General features: G+C 37.1%; 1 long non-coding RNA gene across 1 annotated transcript; it reads left to right on the top strand.

Annotated features, from left to right (window-relative positions):
• The first annotated feature begins 1363 nt into the window (after positions 1-1363).
• On the top strand, positions 1364-17592 carry LOC140168883 (uncharacterized). Its single transcript, XR_011861264.1, has 3 exons — positions 1364-1480; positions 2490-2635; positions 17462-17592. It is a non-coding gene; the product is annotated as an uncharacterized lncRNA (long non-coding RNA).
• Positions 17593-22141: the final 4549 nt, after the last annotated feature.

Raw genomic sequence — 22141 nt, forward strand, 5'->3', positions numbered from 1 at the left:
GATGTAAATAATGGAGCGCTTCCAACAATAAGAACATGTTTGTTTCATCTAAACGTTATAAATCGATACAAGCAAGGAAATCTTGAAGCGCCCGTTAGTTTACATATTAAGCTGTTTTTTTCATGACCGTATTTGGCATGTATTTCAATGACGAGGTTCCCGGTTGTCGTTAAATGTGGAATTTTCCAAGAATTGTTCTATGGGAAGGCCCCCCTCACTGCTGTGGTATAAAAGACAGTCGTTTGCGAACAATTGTATTTTTATTGAACTATCAATGTGATCTGCAATATCATTAACATAATAGTAGGAACATTAAAGTTGGTCTTAACCCAGACATTTTCGGGCCTCATAATAGCCGCAGGCTGTGGCCCTCACGGACTTAGCGAGCGAGTAGCGTGAGACGTTCAATGGAGCGCGTCAGCGCGAGGACGCAACCTCTCTGGATAGTATAATAATAGCAACAGGGCCCGAAACACAACCTCTCTGGATAGTATACTAATAGCAACAGAGCCCGAAAGTAGTGCTAGCCTCATAACTGCAAAATTGTTGGTCAAAAGTATATAAAAGTATACATATTTAGAATGGCAATGACTTGATGAATTCATCTGTGAGGTCAAAGCATTTTTTGACCATTTATGGTGCAAATTTCTCATAGTTGGTCAAAATTCTAAAAAATAATAAACGTTTCTTGAGGAACTCCTGATTAACTTGTGCTGGGTCCGATGTTTCATCGTCCACCACAACTCTTTGTGTTCTTATTGTGAACCATTTGCTAACCCATCCCAGGATAATAATATGCAATAAAAATACTTTTGGATTAAGATAAAAGTGCTATCAAAAGTGAGTGTACTTTGTTTTAACCATCCCGGACAAATTACTGTACCTTTCTTTAAAGTTCACATAAGTACTCTTCTAAATTAGGCCAGTGGTGCAGATGTTAGTACGCTGATAAATTTTTGACCAATACATGTACTTAGAAAATTGCATTTTGGAATGTATTAAGACGATAATGTGATGATGATGCTATTGAGGAGGAGGGGACGATGATTATGATGGTGATGATCTTGAATATCATGAATATATATAATGATGATGATGATGATGATGATGATAATGATGATGGTGATGATGATGATGATGATGATGATGATGATGATGATGATGATGATGATGATGAGGTTGGGTTGGTGATGATGATGATAATGATGACGACGAAAATGTGTCTTATACATGCTTCCGTTTTTTTCAGAAATTAACTATTACAATTTTGCTCACCTACAAACAAAACCTAACATATTACATTGTTTCCTTCCATATTAGCTTTTTGTAGGGAACACCGACGGGGACGGATCTGTTACCAACACATTTGACAGCCCGATTGAGACTATTCTTATTCGTTTAGAGCCTGTTGAGTGTAATGGTACATGCCAATTACGGTTGGAAATATTGGGTTGTAACAGATCTCTAGCTCTATCAAAAGGTATGGTAACAAAAATATGAAATGATAGGGATTGTGATAAAAGTATTGGATATAATATTTTGGCAAACTGGACATGCACAAGAAAAATGTTGCCACTGTAAACAGATAATTCTGTTTGAAAAACTGGCAAGAGTTTTCGAGAAAAATGTGTAAGTTTTTTCGAATAGTATTACCAAATTGCTTAATTATCAGCCAACAGAAGACTGGAGCAAACCAAGTAAAAAAATCTAAAACAATGACACATGTGCTAAAATAGTGGTATTAACGGGTTGGGTCCGCTTGTTCTAAGGTGCACTTAAGGGTTAATTTACATGTATTCATGTTTATTTACATATATCGCTGCACATTAATGGCTACATAAAAGTGTTATGTAAACGTTATTTTAAATAATCAGAGGTTGGCGATTGTTATACATCCGGTTAATCTTTATACCAACAATTGAACCATAAAATTTAATGAACATCTTCTGGATAGTGGTCGCCATAATTCTTATAATAACCCAAATACCAACCCCAACATCACAGTCTCTTTACTCCAACCTTAACCCCTTTACTAGATATAGGCCTACTTAAACATTATCTTTCATCAATAAGTTAAAATGTGGGTCATTTTCGGTGATTGCAAGTTACTAATTTCAAGCAAATTAAGCTTTTACTAAAATTTGATCGGTTACCGTATTACAATAAACTAGAGTAACTTTTGTGGGCAGGAAACATTTTCTACAAATCACTATTTTCAAGTTCCACTATATATATAACTCTAAAATTAATTTTCTTTCAATCAAGTTCTTTCTTTTCCAGGAAAATCAATTTCTAACTGGGTGAACTTGTAAAAAGTAACCTGCCAAAGTTACCCCATTTTTGAAGCACGGTCATTGCAAGAAGGTGAAAAAATAGAGCAAACTTCTGTAAATGTAACTTGTGGTAGGCACCTCGCGTGGTTTCTGGAAACGTCACAGCAAAGAGGGATACAATGATGCAAAATTTACCTCAACATTTTTCCCCATTAGCTTGCATGATACCTTCTGGAATTGAGCATGTAACGGGGATACCAGACCGACACGTTATAGACCCGCATGATGGCAGCACCTCTGGAAGACTAAATGCCTTGAATGCATGGACACTACAAATGCCTCTGGCCACGGAGTTGATGCAGGTAATAGTTAACGGGAAATATTTCAGATATGAGCATCTAAGGGAGTTGTCATTTTCTTCGGACACAGACACTACGCAGATCTTGTCCCGTCGCACAGTTGGCCAGTATCGCCTCAAAGTGTCCCCAAATTATAAACGGACAATCAAACGGATACAAACACGGTTTTTGAGGCTGCAGAATTCAATGGAAGCATTTAAAAAAAAATTATGACGTCATTAAAATGCTGACCGGTGATTGGTCGATCATTTTAATAACAGTATTTCAAATGATATATGCTAAAATTTTAATTGAAAAAGCAAAGTATGGGTTCCAAGGGGTGCGAAATTCAATGATGACCTTTTGGAAAGCGTATGACGTCATTAATATGCTGATAGGTGATTGGACAATTATTTCTTCCACAGTTATTCAAATGTCTGTGTAAGAATTATGATTATAAACTAGAAAATCAGGGGTTTTAAGGACTGCGGAATCTAATAAAGCCATTTTCCAAGGCATATGACGTCATTAAAATACCAAGCCGTTATTGGCTAATTACTCTTACAACAGTAATTTAAAGGGCATATCTATTGCAAAAACAAGTTTAACTCCATTCAAAGAGAATAATTATTACATTACAAGTTGACACTCGTTGCAATTTTTTATTCGTATTTCTCCTGGAAAAAGAGAAATTGTGTTGGTAAATGTTGGCTCGTACGCCCCCCCCTTCGAAGCGAAATTGATTTCCAATGCAGAAGACTGATGACGTACAGTAAATGAAGAGTAAATGTTCACGAGCAGATACACATGGGCCCTCGGAGAGCTATTTTGATATTCAGTCATGTATATAATGCGCGACCTTGTGCCACGATAAATTGGGAAGGTTCAACAAAAGGTTAGTTTCCGTGGCATTGAAATTGTTTATTTGCATAATAAATACAATTTGGATATGTCACGCTCAAATTCTAAGCTCATACGGTAATATTGATCTAAAATAGTTTGTATTTTTTAGTCCAAATATTTCTCATCAAGTTGATATACATGTAAATATCACAATTTACTAATATACTGCGCCAAAAAGTATCCTTACACTTGGAAAGATAATCACAATTTCAAAACTGAACCATATTGGGGTAAATTTGTTTTTTAAATAGATGCGCAATTTAATCCTGCACATTATGACACCACCTTGAATCCAATGTGACCTCAAGAAGTAAAGTTACAAGCAATTGAATAGACGAAGGTCCCGTTTTAAAAGTGACAAACTGGCCTATACAAGGCGCAAAAAGATTCCAACAAGCGCAAAAAAGAGACAATATAGTTTCGTCAATAAAGCTTTATTTAAAGCAGTTTGTATTTTAGTTTTTACTTTTCTGTATTTTTCATTACTTTCAGTTTATTTGTCAGCTCTTTTATTTCAGTTTTCTTTTGTTCCTTTTGTTTTAAATTAAAGGCACGCACAAATTAGCCATTCACCACTCTCAAACCAGATGTCTAGTCCATGGAGTTTTGAATAGGCTAGTTTGTCACTTTTAAAACTGGACGTTCGTCTGATCAAATGCTTGTAACTTTGCTTCTTGAAGTCAAATTTGATTCAATGGGGTGTCAGAATGTACCGGATTAGATTGTGCATCAATTAAAAAAACAAATTTACCCCAATATGATTCAGTTTTGAAATTGTGATTATTTTTTCCAAGTGTAAGGATACTTTTTTGGCGCAGTATATATAATAAAGAAGCGGCCTGATTTTATCCATATGTGTAAAAACCATTAAATTTGTAATACGTGATTCAGAGTTTTTTTCTGATGACAAAAACAGTATATGTTCTGTGCATTGAGAGTGTTGACAGTCCATTCTCTCAAAGCTTGCAATATTCATTTCATGACATCACAGTAGTCAAGTCAGCTCAATGGATACGGCGTTCGACTATGGTGCGAGAGGTTGAGGGTTCGAACCCTGGCGGTGCCTATTACGCTCTCGTGGAAAAATTGGGTTAGCTTGAAATTCCCCTGGACAAGGAACTTACTGCTAATTGTCTCGTTGTAACCCGTACGAAAGTCGGGGAGCTGATCCTGGTTGCGAAGGTTATTTGTGGAATGTCTAGGGTGTGCGCTCTTGAAGCAGCAAAAGTCCCTGAATTGTTGTTAAATGGTTTATGGAATGATGTGGAGCCATAGTGGTCAGCAAGAACCTGTAAAGTGTGCTGAGGCTTGTGGATCAACGTCTAGGCGTTGTGCCTGTGCGTAGCGCACTATAAATCACTGCGCTTTTTTTTTTTGCTTTTTAAAGTTTCTAGTCTGTCTCGTTCGAAGGAACTCACCGCTGACAGTTGGTTTTGCGGAATATGAATTTTAAACGACTTATTTTCTTAAAAAAAGGAGTCATTTTCATTGTCCTCATAATATAAGCTTGCCAATGATATGATATTGCCCGAGCAATATATATGCCCTTCAAATGTCCGATTGGAAAAGTAGTTTCAAATAGCATATTAAAGGTTATACGGACAAAATTTACTGACGGAATTTTGTAATACGTATTATTATAAGCAAACAAACAACCAGCCGGACTAGATGTGTGTGTGTGGGGGGGGGGGGGGGGTCCTGTATGGAGGGGCTCTCCCCAAAAAGTTGTAGGTGATTGTTCATGCCGAACCCCAAAACGTCGCCATTCTCTTAACATAATTTTGGCCCTGATTTGCAACCCATCAATATACCAATTTCCTTGAAAAAGCACCCAATTTTGCACAAATTGGGTGCTTTTACCTACATGTTTCTCAAAATTGATTGGGCGCTTTCGTCTGTGGTGAAAACCCACCTAACCCTCAATACCATCACAAACAACACTAAAATGATGTAATCTGATTCAAATTGCAATTCTCTATCATTCCCTCCCAGACATCATAGTACAGTTAGTTAGGGGGAAAAGTTCACTTTGGTGACCACTCTCTGGCTAGTAAGGTTTGACGATTGATTCGACTTCTATGGACCATTTAGAAAAAAAAATAGCCACCATGTCCCTCGCGAAAATCCCGGCATTTTTCGCTAGAGGCCAAAATCCAAAATGGCCGCCACCACCATTTTGAAAATTTAAGTTTTGAACCAGAGCACCTATAATCATGCACAAAGACACTTTTTCGGATATGTCGAGTACAAGGATTCCGATTCTGACATTAGTTTGACATTACGGCATCATTTTCACCCATCTTGAAAAATTTAGTTTTGAACAAGAGGACCTTAAATCGTGTACAAAGACACTTTTTGGATAAGTCGACCACAAGGATTTCAAATTTGACATTACTTTGACATTACGAACTCATATTTACCCAGAAATCCAAGATGGTGGCCGCCGGCGCCATCTTGAAAAAAATAAGTTTTGAACCAGATTACCTAAAATCGTGTACAAAGACACTTTTTCCGGTAAGTCGACCCCAAGAAATCCGAATCTGACATTAATTTTACGTTACAAAATAATTTTTGCCCAGAAATCCAAGATGGCCCCCATTAGTTGTTTTCAAAATTCACACTTTTACAAAATATGACACTTTTGGGTCAAATTCATGACTGAATGACACTTATGAAATCCATCGAAACAATATTCTCCAGAATTATTGAAGAGATTCATCAGGAATACAGTTATCAGATTTCAAAGTTTTCATAGTAAAACTTCCAAGAAAAAACTCACGTTTTCCATACAGTTGATCCCTTGATCCCTTGTTGGATGGTATGACGTCATCGAAAGATGATGACGCCCTCAAGATCAATTGGTCATTGATCTTGATCTTGACCAATTGATCTTGAGGGCGTCATCATCTTTCGATGACGTCATACCATCCAACAAGGGATCAATTGGCATATACCATTGAGAAAGGCAACAGACCACGGTTGTTTGATGTGATCATTTATTAGTTTTTCAAACAAAACATCATGTACAACCAAATTTTAGGCTTAAATAGCTAAAAGCGGTAACATGTTAATGTATACAAATGCTTTTGAGTAATTTTCAACTTTTAATTTCCCCTTATTTACAACATTATTCAATTTCACAGCAATTTTTAATGCTTTTTCTGATATAAAATGAATCTATTTATGACAAGATTGGTGGCGCTATTTAGTTACTGGAAATTTCTCTTTCAAGCTTTCTATACAAATAATTCCTTTAATTTTTTAATGAAATATGTTTTACAAATTTCTTTGTTGCTTGCTACACCTATTCCATCTGTTTTAATGGTAGTATTGATTACCTACCCCTTGCAAATTAAGAAATACGATTTATGATAACTATCGCCACCTATAGTTTGCATTTTCTTAATAATGAAGCCAATTCTATATACATCAAACAACCGTGAGACAGGATTGCCGAAACTGTATGGAAAACGTGAGTTTTTTCTTGGAATTTTTACTATGAAAACTTTGAAATCTATTCTCCAGAATGTTTTCTTTCTCAAACAACTAAAAACAATTGGAAATTACTCATTCACCAAATGTGGCATTCTTTGATTCCGCCCTGGCCCACTGTGCGTCGTATTTTGCTTTGTAACTTCACTTTCAGTTAAGTAATCCATCATCCGTTGCAAAAGTCACGGGCCCAGACTGCATGCACTGTCAGGAACGACGAATTGAGACTAGACCATTGGTCACACAACTCTAAAGTAAATTAAAGTTTTAACTTTAACACTACACTGTTTAGCAGATGGTGATGCTGTCATGATATCTTGTCTACAATCGGGATATTCCTCACTGTGATTGACAATATGACGTCATAGGATGTTACGATGTAGTGCCGCCCCCGGTCATCCAAATCAGGTGATAATGCAGGTGATAAGACTTGAAATATGATCTATTTCAAGTCCTTGGTCACGATTCAGTCTTGGTTTTTGAGTCCTTATGTGGATGTGTTCAAGAACTCTCCGGGAATATTCTTTTTGTTCCCGTTCGAGCAACTTGACGTTTTTCCAATCAATCTGGTGACCTTTGGATCTTACAACGTGTTCCCTGACCGCTGATTTGGAGCTGCCAGCAGTAGCAGTAACACTGAGTGTTCGCTAAGCCTTTTCTCAAGCTTCCTGACGGATTCCCCAATGTAACTAGCGTCACAGTCAGCGCAGGTTATTTCATATACGATCCCAGACTGTTTGAAGGGTTCTGTTTTTTTAGAGGCAACTAGCGCACTCCTAAGCGTACTTTTCTGTTTTCCCGCGAGACTTCTCATCCCTAGGGTGCACAGTTCTTAACAGCGGATTATATATGCGATTTAGATAGTATACCTCTTCATCGCGATTTAGCGTCTCCTGTCCCCTCTTTCTAATCCATCTTGTGTGTTTATTTTTCTAGATTCATTACCCCTCCCAGTCAATGACATGATTCTCCTGTGCTTTACGTCCTTGATTTTTTCAGTATCTTTTCTGTGTTCATAATAAGTCTTGTTTGATATATGTCTCGCCGTATGTTTTGCCGTTTCAACGAACGAAAACGAGTGAGTATTGCCAAAGTTATGTTTTAATTAATTATGACTTTAAAAGCTATAGGTTAGGCCTACGTGTAACAAGAACTTGTTCTCTACACACACAGAAAAAATACAACAGGTTGTGTAAAATTTTACATATCCACTATGTACGTATAGAACCGCAAAATAATTGTGTATAATTTTACCCAAAATTTATACATTAAGTAAAAAGCAGAAAAAGCAAAAACACAGAACAATTTGGAGTTATAGGAGTTAATGTTTTTTTGCTGTTTCAGTGTGTCATGTACAGTGGCGTAACTAGGGTTGGTAGCGCCCGGGGCAAGAAACAAAATTCGCGCTCCTCCTAGGCCCCACCCACCCGTGAATATCTTAGGCATCCCTCCCCCAATTCTTTAAACAATTGCTCGTGGAGCGCGCAAAATTTTGGACAAATAAGGCCTACCACAAATTAATTTTGGTTACTAAAATATTTTTGACTTTCATCGCTTGGAGGGGCGCAGAATCGATGCTGAATTGGTGAATTTGGCGCCCCCCCCTAAGGGTGGCGCCCGGGGCTCTTGTACTCTCTTTAATTTACTCAAGGTTGTGTTTGTATAAATGAATTCAGTTATACAAACACAGCCTCATGACTTAGCTCATCCCCTTTGATAGATGTATCAAATTGTTAGGCCAAGCAAAATAAAAAACATGTTTCACGTCCGGGGTTTTGATTATTAAGTTCATGTTAATTTTATGGAGAAACCCCACTTATAATTCTTTTGTGTCAGTTCTTTGATGTTTAATGCACGATAAGCATATCTATGCGCAAACATGGCAAAAGTGGCCCAACACATTTTCTGGACGATTTAATTAATCGGACATAACTTTTGAACCCAAGCTAGTAAAGAAACCAACTAAACGTCTTCTTTTAGCCAAGATATTACTGATTGTATTGCATATAACATTTGTGCCATAACTCTTTTAATTTTTCCTGAGAAGTCGAAATGCAATTGTATAAATTTTATTGTTACACCCTGTATAAGCAAGGCTATAGAGAGCATCTCTACTTCCTAGACATATTTTTTGAAAAGTTATGACTGAATTTCAAAAAATAAAAATAAAATTGAAGAAACCTCAAAAAAGGAAGCGGGAGGGGACATGAAACATGTTTATTTTTTTATTTGGCCTTATACGTTTATGAACATTAAGAAATAGATGTATAGAGGATGTTACGCTTATGAACATGATTTTCAACATTGTTAACAATTACTAGTATGTCAACAAATGAAAGTTCTGCAATTTGTTTAAATTCTTCAATACTAAATTCTTTTGGATGTCATCAAATTGTAAATCTCCAGTCAAATTTTCGATGTATTAACAACTAGCTATGTATCAAAGACGTTAACTTCATGTACAAAACATTAACGCTCTTTTCTTGTAAACATTGTATACCCATAGCTACTTTAATGAACAATAAATGTTCTGTAATTGTTCTTTATCCTTCATTTATATTAGACTTTCAGGGTATTAGCAAGTAGATGTATATGTATAACAGATGTTATTAGTTTATAAACACTTTTTTTTTCATAAACATGATAGTAGGATACCCAAAGCTACTTATTATGCTAACAATGAACGTTCATTGACTGTTAGGCTAAGTGAACGTTACAGGATAATATGTATTCAAATTCTGCCTGAAGGTTTCTGCTTAAATCGTGTTCAAGAATCAACTAAGAAGTAAGATTTATTTGGCCTCACCTTTTGCCAGTAAATTGGCTGTCCAGTGTATTTTTACTACGTGCCCGGCCTTATCAATTGGTACACAATAGCTCACCAATCTGAAAGCCTGTTTTAATCACATGGTCAGAATCAAATAGTCAAAATGATTCGGACAAATAGGCGACACTGTTCATACACTGTACAGTCTCATTGCAAGATCATAGTCCTTGTCATTTGAGGCACGTAAAAACATACTCATTATGATCGATGCGAATTATAGAAACAGTTCAAACAATAAAATAACTACACCTTTATCCTGACACTTCCTCATTTGCTCACCCTATTCCTTTTTAAAGGAATTTTATTTGACATGGGGTGGTATTTATTTTGTAGGCCTACCCGGTATAGTGAATCCAGTACCTGTACCTTATGGTACAAATGCGCGCGAAAAAATTTACACAGATAGACCTATATACATAGCAGCCATTGCACGTTGTTACGGGTAATCGATCAGCAACTCTATTGAATTGATTTAAATGAGGCACCTAAATAAAGGTGGGTGGTAAATAATATTGTACTTCGACGGTAAAGTGTGATTTTGTGTGCTGGCGAACACTCAGTCACACCCTTGGGTTGAATGAGCACAATAGGTACCTCTCACTCAAGTGGGCGCTTTCACATGACATTCTTTTGATCACCTATTGACAGTAACCTGCCTGGTAAAGCGTTAATACGCTGTCAGGTTAGTTACCGATTTCCTGAACAAAAGGTACCTCTCGATGAATAGCTTGGCGGAAATTGAAATCGGCACAAAGTTACAATGCGTTATGTAATCTATTGCGCCTCCACGAATATGACAGCCCTCTTCTTTTGTTCCATCATTTATTGTATTTCTTTTGTTAAAAGTCTGCTCAACTGTCGATTATATCAGGTCAAGGTCAAGATAATCTTGGTCAGGTCAAGATAATCTTGGTCAGGTCAAGATAATCTTGGTCAGGTCAATACATTTTAAACAAGTGAAGTACATGTTCGCATTTAGAAACACTGGCCACATTATTTGACTTTTTGGACATTTCAACAAACTTAAATTGCATCAAAGTACATTATGAAGTGATGAAACCATAGAGGGCTCTAATTTTGAATTTGTATATTTTACACTATCAGCATCAATTATTATGCAAGTTTATGCATATATATATATATATATATATATATATATATATATATATATATATATATATATATATATATTAATATTTATTTTAATCATATTTATCCAGGGTAGCCCAATTCAGCCAAATAGCTGGTCTAACATGGGGCCCTGCTACACATATATACAATAATTTAAAAGCAACAATTATCAACATACAATTTATATAGTATATACAACTCTTAGATACAAATTTAAAATACAAAAATACATACAATATTCAAAGTAAATAAAAACACATCATTTACAATTATATGCACAAAATTGTAGGACTTGAATCTTTGCTTGAAAGTCTGCATATTTGTTGAGCTTCTTAATTCATTACTCAGCTTGTTCCAAACTTCAACCCCACTGTACGAAAAAGATGATTTAAAATATTCAGTATCATAACCATTCTTGCAAGGCGGTAGAGCCAATAAATTTTTCGCAGCTTGTCCGGTGTTAACATTATGCTTTTCGTGTATATAAGAAAACCTGTTGATTAGGTACTATGGAGCCATATCGTTTAGACATTTAAACATTAACAGAGATTTGAAATACATTGCAAAAATTTAAATGAAGATGGTAAACAATATTTGTGTATATTGAATGACACCAAGAACACCTCTATTGAATAATGCAAATTAGTTTGTATTACCGGTATGTCTCTTAACTTAAGCCTACATAAATAGGACGAGGGTGTCAATCTACCCAACATAACGCAGATTCCGACAAATTAGGTTACAAAACAAGAGCCATGCGGTCTTACATCAGTTCAACCAAGGATATTTTGTGCATCTAAAATGCAGTACATTACATGCCACAAGACTAGATGTAGGAAACATACAACAATCTGCGGCCTAACCCCAACCAAAATAGGTCGAGGAGGGTACCTAGGAATATGCGTTGCTTTGGTTCAGAACATTTATTCTATAAGTATATTAAAGATAAATATATATTCTATGGTGTTAAAAGAGTTACTTTTATGTCTAGGTAAAACCCTCCCACTTTGGTAATTTGACCTTTGAACTACCAGTATTTACATATTCATTATTAATAATTATGAAGGAATTAATAAGGCTCTCGAGTGGGATAGGACCACAAGTGAATTGAATAGAATCTCCCGTAAAATCAATTGAATCAATTCTTGCATTTGTCACTAGAGAAGACTCATAGACTCGAACGCAGGACATCTGGGAAGAATATTACACTGTGTCGTGGTGTTTTTATTTTGGGAAAACCCCTAAACCTTTACAAGATAATACATCAGCTTTTTCATTTTGTCTATTGGAAACTATTACAACAAATTCGTTTATTTTGGCTCGCCGTATGTAGTAGATAGAGGGTGAGAAACAGACCATTACCATAGATAATCGGTGTCTTGTTGAGGTATGGTGAGCATGTTAGTCGCTCGGACGGCTCCTATAAGAGACAATACGCTATAGTATTCAGTATGATTGCAGGTCTCTTGTTGGCTTTTGAAAACATGGTACTTACAACCTTGGCGGAAATTCGTTGCCACACCTGTACGTTCTGGTGTTAAAAGCACGCAATCGGAGCCAAATATGTGATAGTTCCGTATTATTTTGTATAATAGTTGCAAATGTACATGCAGCTTACACTCTCCCCTTCCCCACCCCCCATTTTTCAATGTTGGGAGACTGTAATGTAGAAATGATGACGATTTTGTCCAAATCAACATTGCAATAGGGGAGCGGGGAAGGATGTTGGCCAATTAACGCTCAGGTGTGGCAACCTTTGCCGCCAAGGTTGTCTGAGCCGAATGCAAAATATTTCATCTAAATTTCGTTTTTGTCTCATAACTCAAAAACGGAATGTCGTATGAGCTTCATATTGCACACGATTTGGGAGTAGATAATATTCTTTTGATTCATAATAAAAATTGTGACAAAGAAATTGGTTTATTTAGGGAGTGGTCACTGAAATCACCCTTTATGCTAAATTACACACATTTCGTAATTAGGCCCCTAAACTGCATGATTTTCTATTAAATATCAGTAACGGAAAATCGTATCAAGTTGCTGCTACACATAGGTTTTTAGTGGATCATGCCCGTTTTATCCATGTTACAATTAAGCGTAGATAACTTTTTTCATATCATTTTCACACGGATCGGCCTATGTATATTATTAATTATTAAGATGCCAAAATAATGCAAAATATGTCAAAAAACTTCTCAATCGCCATTACATGCTGTCTACTGAAGATAGTACACCGAACATTTCATCATTTTTGAATGATGATGAAATAGCGTGAAGTTAACTATTAGGCCAACAATAATACGAAGGATTAAGAGAGGAAAAATATTAATTTTTAACAAAACTAACAAAGGGATTCGAACCCGTAGCCTGTAGATTACAAATCGGCGCCTTTACCGCCGAGCCACGTAGAAGTGAATGAATTTTGTAGCCATATCTAATATATTAATGTTAGTTTAAAATTATGCCAGGCATATGGTAGAAAATTGACCTGAAACGTTCCAAATACACATAATTTCATCGATTTACAACGATTATATATGTTGGCAATGTATTTAGGGTTATAAAATCAACTTGAAATTTGATTCACGCACTTTCCGCACGTTGGACAAATTTTAAATAAAGAAAATAATCTAAATTTCTTTTAATTTGTTTGTGTCGACTGTCGACCGTTAAACCATCAACCTCATCTCCACATGTGCAATAGGTTACTGATCTTAAATGCATTTGTATGACATGTTCATTCTACTATGAGGTTATAACATCTCTATTATATATAGGTTAAACCAACCGGAACGGCATAACAATTGAAATTGTAGGTGAATGAGAACTAAATCACCTGTTTTAGTGTACATATAAGCACTGCATAATTTTAAATTAGCATTAATACATGAGAAATGCTCACGTAATCATCGACTTCTTCGTGGCTCAGCGGTTAAGTCGTCGCCTTGTAATCTATAGATCAGTGAAATCAGGGGTTCGAATCCGTCTGATGACTTTGTTATGAATATACTTTTCCTCTTCTGATCCTTTCTATTATTATTATTAGGGATAATACTTAAACTTCATGCTATTTCGTCATCATTAAAATAGTTTTAAAAATGTTCGTGTACTATCTTCAGTAGACAGCATGTAATGGCGATTGATGTTGTCTTCACATATTTTGCATTATTTTGGCATCTTTATAATTAATAGGATACATAGACCAAGCCATGTAAAAATTACATGCAAATAGGTATATTCAGTATAGAGTACATAAACAGGCTAAGACTTTGTGAAAATTGCACGTGAATCCGACATTCCGTTCTAAAGATATGAACGAAAACGTAATTTCAGATGATTTTTTTACATTTTATTCAGACAACCTTGGCGGAAATTCGTTGCCACACCTGTACGTTCTGGTGTTAAAAGCACGCAATCGGAGCCAAATATGTGATAGTTCCGTATTATTTTGTATAATAGTTGCAAATGTACATGCAGCTTACACTCGCCCCTTCCCCACCCCGCATTTTTCAATGTTGGGAGACTGTAATGTAGAAATGATGACGATTTTGTCCAAATCAACATTGCAATAGGGGAGCGGGGAAGGATGTTGGCCAATTAACGCTCAGGTGTGGCAACCTTTGCCGCCAAGGTTGTCTGAGCCGAATGCAAAATATTTCATCTAAATTTCGTTTTTGTCTCATAACTCAAAAACGGAATGTCGTATGAGCTTCATATTGCACACGATTTGGGAGTAGATAATATTCTTTTGATTCATAATAAAAATTGTGACAAAGAAATTGGTTTATTTAGAGAGTGGTCACTGAAATCACCCTTTATGCTAAATTACACACATTTCGTAATTAGGCCCCTAAACTGCATGATTTTCTATTAAATATCAGTAACGGAAAATCGTATCAAGTTGCTGCTACACACAGGTTTTTAGTGGATCATGCCCGTTTTATCCATGTTACAATTAAGCGTAGATAACTTTTTTCATATCATTTTCACACGGATCGGCCTATGTATATTATTAATTATTAAGATGCCAAAATAATGCAAAATATGTCAAAAAACTTCTCAATCGCCATTACATGCTGTCTACTGAAGATAGTACACCGAACATTTCATCATTTTTGAATGATGATGAAATAGCGTGAAGTTTAACTATTAGGCCAACAATAATACGAAGGATTAAGAGAGGAAAAATATTAATTTTTAACCAAATTAACAAAGGGATTCGAACCCGTAGCCTGTAGATTACAAATCGGCGCCTTTACCGCCGAGCCACGTAGAAGTGAATGAATTTTGTAGCCATATCTAATATATTAATGTTAGTTTAAAATTATGCCAGGCATATGGTAGAAAATTGACCTGAAACGTTCCAAATACACATAATTTCATCGATTTACAACGATTATATATGTTGGCAATGTATTTAGGGTTATAAAAATCAACTTGAAATTTGATTCACGCACTTTCCGCACGTTGGACAAATTTTAAATAAAGAAAATAATCTAAATTTCTTTTAATTTGTTTGTGTCGACCGTCGACCGTTAAACCATCAACCTCATCTCCACATGTGCAATAGGTTACTGATCTTAAATGCATTTGTATGACATGTTCATTCTACTATGAGGTTATAACATCTCTATTATATATAGGTTAAACCAACCGGAACGGCATAACAATTGAAATTGTAGGTGAATGAGAACTAAATCACCTGTTTTAGTGTACATATAAGCATTGTATAATTCTAAATTAGCATTATTACATGAGAAATGCTCACGTAATCATCGACTTCTTCGTGGCTCAGCGGTTAAGTCGCCGCCTTGTAATCTATAGATCAGTGAAATCAGGGGTTCGAATCCGTCTGATGACTTTGTTATGATTATAATTTTCCTCTTCTGATCCTTGCTATTATTATTATTAGGGATAATACTTAAACTTCATGCTATTTCGTCATCATTAAAATAGTTTTAAAAATGTTCGTGTACTATCTTCAGTAGACAGCATGTAATGGCGATTGATGTTGTCTTCACATATTTTGCATTATTTTGGCATCTTTATAATTAATAGGATACATAGACCAAGCCATGTAAAAATTACATGCAAAAAGTTATATTCAGTATAGAGTACATAAACAGGCTAAGACTTTGTGAAAATTGCACGTGAATCCGACATTCCGTACTAAAGATATGAACGAAAACGTAATTTCAGATGATTTTTTTACATTTCATTCAGACAACCTTGGCGGAAATTCGTTGCCACACCTGTACGTTCTGGTGTTAAAAGCACGCAATCGGAGCCAAATATGTGATAGTTCCGTATTATTTTGTATAATAGTTGCAAATGTACATGCAGCTTACACTCGCCCCTTCCCCACCCCCTATTTTTCAATGTTGGGAGACTGTAATGTAGAAATGATGACGATTTTGTCCAAATCAACATTGCAATAAGGGAGCGGGGAAGGATGTTAGCCAATTAACGCTCAGGTGTGGCAACCTTTTCCGCCAAGGTTGTAGCTATACTTGTCACAACCTGCAGCAATAAGAGGACATTCCTAAACTAACACGTGACTTGAAGATATTTTGTATGTAAAATGAGACACAAATAGAAGCCGACAAGTGCCTCATTTTGTAAGTTGTACGCAACTTTACACAATGTAAACGCATAAGTAAAAATCGACACGAGCGACGGGAGGATTATCCTTGTTATATTATGTAGAATTAGTGATATAGTGTTCCTTTGCATTTATTAATCGATAAATGTTCATTTCAGGTACTGTTGTGCTAGCTTTTTTTTTTGGCGTAGGGAGTAGTGGGACACAAGATGTTTTGAAAGGGGTGTGAAGGAGTCAATTTACATGAGAGCCAAAAACATCACACAATCGAAACAAGGGCCTATAGGTGACCCCGGCCATCCGGGTATTTATTTTACATGACGCTACAGTGCCTACACTTACGCGTTTCAACCCACAATAGACCATGGAGCAGTGCGACTAGTTGAAGACTTGTAACAGAGGCTGATTCAGTTTGTTGACATTTTGTTTTGACCTCGAATCAAGCATATTTCGGGCCGATTTCGGTAAAATAAGGGTTAAATACTTGGCGAAAATTGCATTTTATGTGAAGCTGAACACATGAACATGTAGAGGAGAGTCTTTATTTTTGTTGTTGGCTGGAGGCCCCATGTCGAGAAGTTATAGAAATGGTAGTATTTTGGCCGATTTGAAAAGGGACAAACCACAGAAAACTACAAATTTGACTTCTGAATCGGATTTGTTGTCAACGGAGGTCAACGGCTTGTGACGTCACTCCGGGGTCACCTATACAAGCGAACGCGAGTGTACGATCAAGTTTTTAAGTCGAATATCCGAAAGGTCAGTCACTGATACCTAACTTGGGGTGCCAGTTCCTGATGAAGGTCAAAGTTGTGTCAAAATTTGAGTTATATACTAAAGTTTTGTTGAGATAATTCTATCTTATTTACATTTTGTTTCCTTTCCTTTCCCTCAGGTGACCTTTACTGACCCAATGTTTATAGCGGGTGTCATATTGCAATGCAGACCGCAGAGCCTAACGATAAACATAAACTGTGTCACCAGTGTGTTGATAAAACTTGGCAACGATGCCAGTTCAATGCAATATATTACTCATGACGCAGGAATGCCTAAGGTAGGTAACCCAACAGTATTTATTTTGTAATGTATCCGTTCCTCATTGCCCATGTGATAGAATGTTGTCTGTCCGGTATTTATGTGACACAGGATAACTCTTGCTTCGACGAAACATTTTGAAACTCGAATCTCGAACGCCAAATGACTCGCAATGGGACTTGCTGACTACAATGAAAGTAATATTTTGATAACAATGAGAGTTGAGAAAGAGGAATACATTTGAAGTGTTTCTATAGTGGCTTAGGTTAGTTATGTTTTTACACAAATTTGACGAAAATGTTTGAAAATGTACAATTGCTAAGTTTATATTCAAATTCGAGTTTGAAAATTAGGGTTTGGCACTTTAGCTCCACCCATTGGAATCAAACTTTCAACGATTGCTTATCGATATGCATATACTTGCATGCGATACATGAACAGTGGCGTAACTACGGGGGGGGGGGGGGCAGAGGGGTGCAACATGCCCCGGGCGCTACCCTTAGGGCCCGGGCCTTAGGGGTTGCCAAATTGACCAATTCAGCATCGATTCTGCGCCCCCAAGCGTTGAAATTCAAAATTGTCTCGCGCTTCGCGCGCATTTCAGCACAGATGCAATTGAAAGAACATTTTAAGATCGATATTCAACTTCTAGTAACCAAAATTAATTAGTGGTAGGCCTTATTTATCCAAAATATCGCGCGCAAATGATTCAAGAATTTCCCACGTCTAACTTTACTCTAAGATATTCTCGGGGGGGGGGTGTAGGGGCGCAAATTTTGTTTCTTGCCCCGGGCGCTACCAACCCGAGTTACGCCACTGTACATGAATGCTGAGCCTCACTGATGTGCTTTGGGAAGGTATTCCACATGTTACGCGTGAGATGATTAGTTGTTTGTGATTTCTTACTTTGTGATTCGTCAATTTAAAAATCCCGCTTCATTCTTACACGTATAAGACGCAATCTTACGCGTATTGGACCACTTGGCCATTCATAGATAAGAGGGTAAACATCAGATTTTGTCTAGGCCAATGGGGTTTGTCCTTAGTATAGGGTATAGCGCCTGATCGCAGGGGCGATTACCGACTGTAATATCATTCTGGGGTACAGGATATAGATCCCCAGTTTGATGGTGAAGGCGAGCGCCACATGGGCACCTTCTTGTGTGCCATCCCCTGTATACCGTGTTCAGTTATACTATTTATAGTTGCAGGAAGTGTGGACGCTAACTGGTATTGTGTCTATCCCTTTCATCTTTCTCTCTTTCTCCCCAATCATAGAGTAAAAGTAGATTGTAGTAACATCTTGGGATGCAAATAACATCTTGCAATCATGGTAAGGTAACCCTATTAACCTCTACTGACAACACGCATCCTGCCAGCGCGTCAGTATAGGGCAGAAACCCCTAATGAATTATGAAGTACAAGACTAAGGAAGGCCGTAGAACCCAAGGCCATAATGGGTACCATCTAGATGGTTCGAAATCGCCCAGTCAGAATGAAGTTCTGCAGTCAAAGCCACGTGGAGGCTCCAAGGCGGGGAAGAGTGGAATGGAGAATAGTAGGAAGACTGGACAAGAGTTATTTGTTTGCACATACAACACAAGACCAATCAGAACAGAAGAGTCCTTACAACATTTCGGCCCTGATTTGGTAAAATGATCTAACTTGAAATTAAAATCGCCCTTTCGAGAAAAAGAGCTTTAAAGTTTGAACACTTGGCGTTTTTCTTTTTGAATAAAATAAATTATTAAACAGATCTAATGTCTTAGAAAATATAAAAATCTCATTATTTGGTGGCATGGTGGTGATTTTAGGATGTCACCAATGGAAGGAGCGCCCTCACATTACCCATGATATGGATTTATCTCAAAATGTTCAAATTTCAAGTTAGATCGTTTTACCAAATCAGGGCCGATTTGTTGGAAGAGTTAGAGGAATTCAAGCGGGACATCATTGGTTTATCAGAAACAAGAAGAGAAGGGAAGGTGTGGAAGAGATTGAAGGGGGAGCTTGGTTGCACAACAGAGGAGCAACAGAAGATGACAAAAAGGCAAGAGGAGTTGGTTTCCTGATACATTAAAAAAACAAAGACTATATTATAGAGGTGAAGAGTTACTCAAATCGGGTCATCTTACTAAGACTTCAGCTAGCTGGAAAGGACGAGAAGTGCATCATCCAGGTATATGCACCAACAAATGGCCATACCAAAAATCAAATTGAATTTATACTCAGTAGTCAAAGAGGAATTGTGAAACACTGTGAAGTCATCACTAGAGTAGATTAGAGTGACCACATAATGGTGAGAGCCTGCATTCACATCAGCAGAAAGTTAGCCAGACTTAAATTCATCAAGAGCCAGAGAAAGAAGAAAGTTTAATAGCTTGCTTAAACTAAGAGAAAGTAAGGAAGAATTTCAAGTCCAATTGCAAAATAGATTTCATATCTTGGAAGATGAACATCTCAACATAGATGAAAGATGCAGCTTGTAGGCAGCATCTGTAGCACCTCCAAGTAAAATCTCCAAACATAAGACAGAGGATTATATTGAAATCGACCAATTAAACTAAAAAAGAAAGCAACTCAGGGAAAAAGATAACAAGTCAACAAGAGAGAAAGTAGAATATGCTGAACTTGTTAAAACAACCAGAAAGAAACGAAGACAGAGAAATAGAACTAGATGGCACAGCTGTGTTTGAGCAAACACGAATATCTATGCCCGTGTCTTCCACCTTAACAAACCTTAACCCACCATGACACCCGAAAACCCACCCTAGCACCCATCTATCACCTAAACCTATCATGATACCTCTTAACCCACCATGACACCCCCAATTCACAATGACATCCCCTTAACGCTGCATAACACCCTTAATCCAACAACGATACACTTTGGGCAAGATTTGACAATTTTTTATGCTAATTACCTAATTTGCATATAACTCGAAACAGAAGCGTCCAGTGAAAAATTAATCGCCTATATGTTGTTGCTTATGAAATATGCCACATTTTGGTACCAATGACGATACACTTTGGACAAGATTTGAGTATTGTATGCTAATTAGCTAAATTTTACACATATTGCTCCCTGTAGCCCATGACCTTTGACCTCTGGAGTCGAGGCTGTCACAGGAATATCTAAAGGCCATGGGTCATTATTGTACCAAGTATGAACCCCGTGGGTGCTGTAGTTCTTGAGCTAGAGCTGTTTGAAATTTTACACATAGGCCTACTTAGAAACTAAACTACAATCCGCTCAAAGAGCAATGGAACGGCAAATATTAAACATCTCACTGAAGTAAGGTGCTCAACCATCAGAAAGCCGACTGGTGTTGCAGACATTTTGAGAAAAATCAAACAATCAAAATAAAGATGGGCTGGACATGTTGCCAGAAGCAATGATAACAGATGGACAAAGAGATTGTTAGAATGGCAACCAAGAATGGGAAAAAGAAGAAGAGGTAGACAGAAGAGGAGGTGGAGAGATGATATAACATCATGTATTGGTACAACATGGGCGAGAGTAGTAGCAAATAGAATGCTATGGAGTGATCATAAGGAGGGCTACATCCAACAGTGGATTGACATAGCCTAGATAGAGATAGAGAAGTCCTTCAACAACCATTTTGCCATAAAACCCTCTAAAACTTTGGAAAGTGGTCAGTTAGAGAGACTGGTCTCAGGTTATCCCAAGTTGCAGGTTTAGTCGGAATTGGGACTACAACAGCCCTCTTCCACTAGGGTGGTACTGTACCTTCAAGGTAGCCTGGCAGAATATCGTCTGGACAATCGGCTTTTCCAATTTTTATTTTCATCAGCATTTCATAAACCTCGTAGTCATGAACAGTAGGGCATGGGTATGAATCCGGCCGATAAGCAGAAGGCTTAATGGTATCAATCACATCAAGGTCATTAGAAACTGACGCAAAGATGTTGTTGATGCTGTTGGCAACGGCTTCAAAAGCATTTGCATCAACACCTGGAGGGGGATGAATTGTTGACTCAAGACTGTTGAAACCAAGACTGGTGACGAACAAAAGGAGCACTATATGCGAAGATTGGTGGCCTATATAGCAGCTTAGCACCAACAGGGAGCCTCATCTGCTGGATGTTCAACAGGCTGACTTCCTGGACGTAACCAATGTAAAGGAGCCAAAACTGCAAATATCATGATTGCCCTGGTAAATGTATAATTATTCTTTCATTTACTGAAACAGTATCTTGCAGTAGTGATTTCCCAGTATGTGTGCAAGCAGGTCGCAAGTTTCAGATAGGACCTTCTTGCAGATACGACATTTTATATTGGAAATAGCTGGCTTATTAAATATATTTTACACTTGTAATATTATTGAAAGTAATTTTAATAACTTCAAGTTTATTCCTTTCAGAAAAATACCATGATAATTTATATGTTTTTGAAGATTATCATTCATCCAGGTAGTCATCATCATCATCCGTATTCAGACCACTGCAGGGCGAAAGTCTCCCGAAGTTGGCCCGAAATATTCCTGTCATTTGCTTTTGCCATCCACCTGATCCCTAT

This window comes from Amphiura filiformis, chromosome 14 (genome assembly GCF_039555335.1).
Source record: "Amphiura filiformis chromosome 14, Afil_fr2py, whole genome shotgun sequence".
Lineage (NCBI taxonomy): Eukaryota > Metazoa > Echinodermata > Ophiuroidea > Amphilepidida > Amphiuridae > Amphiura > Amphiura filiformis.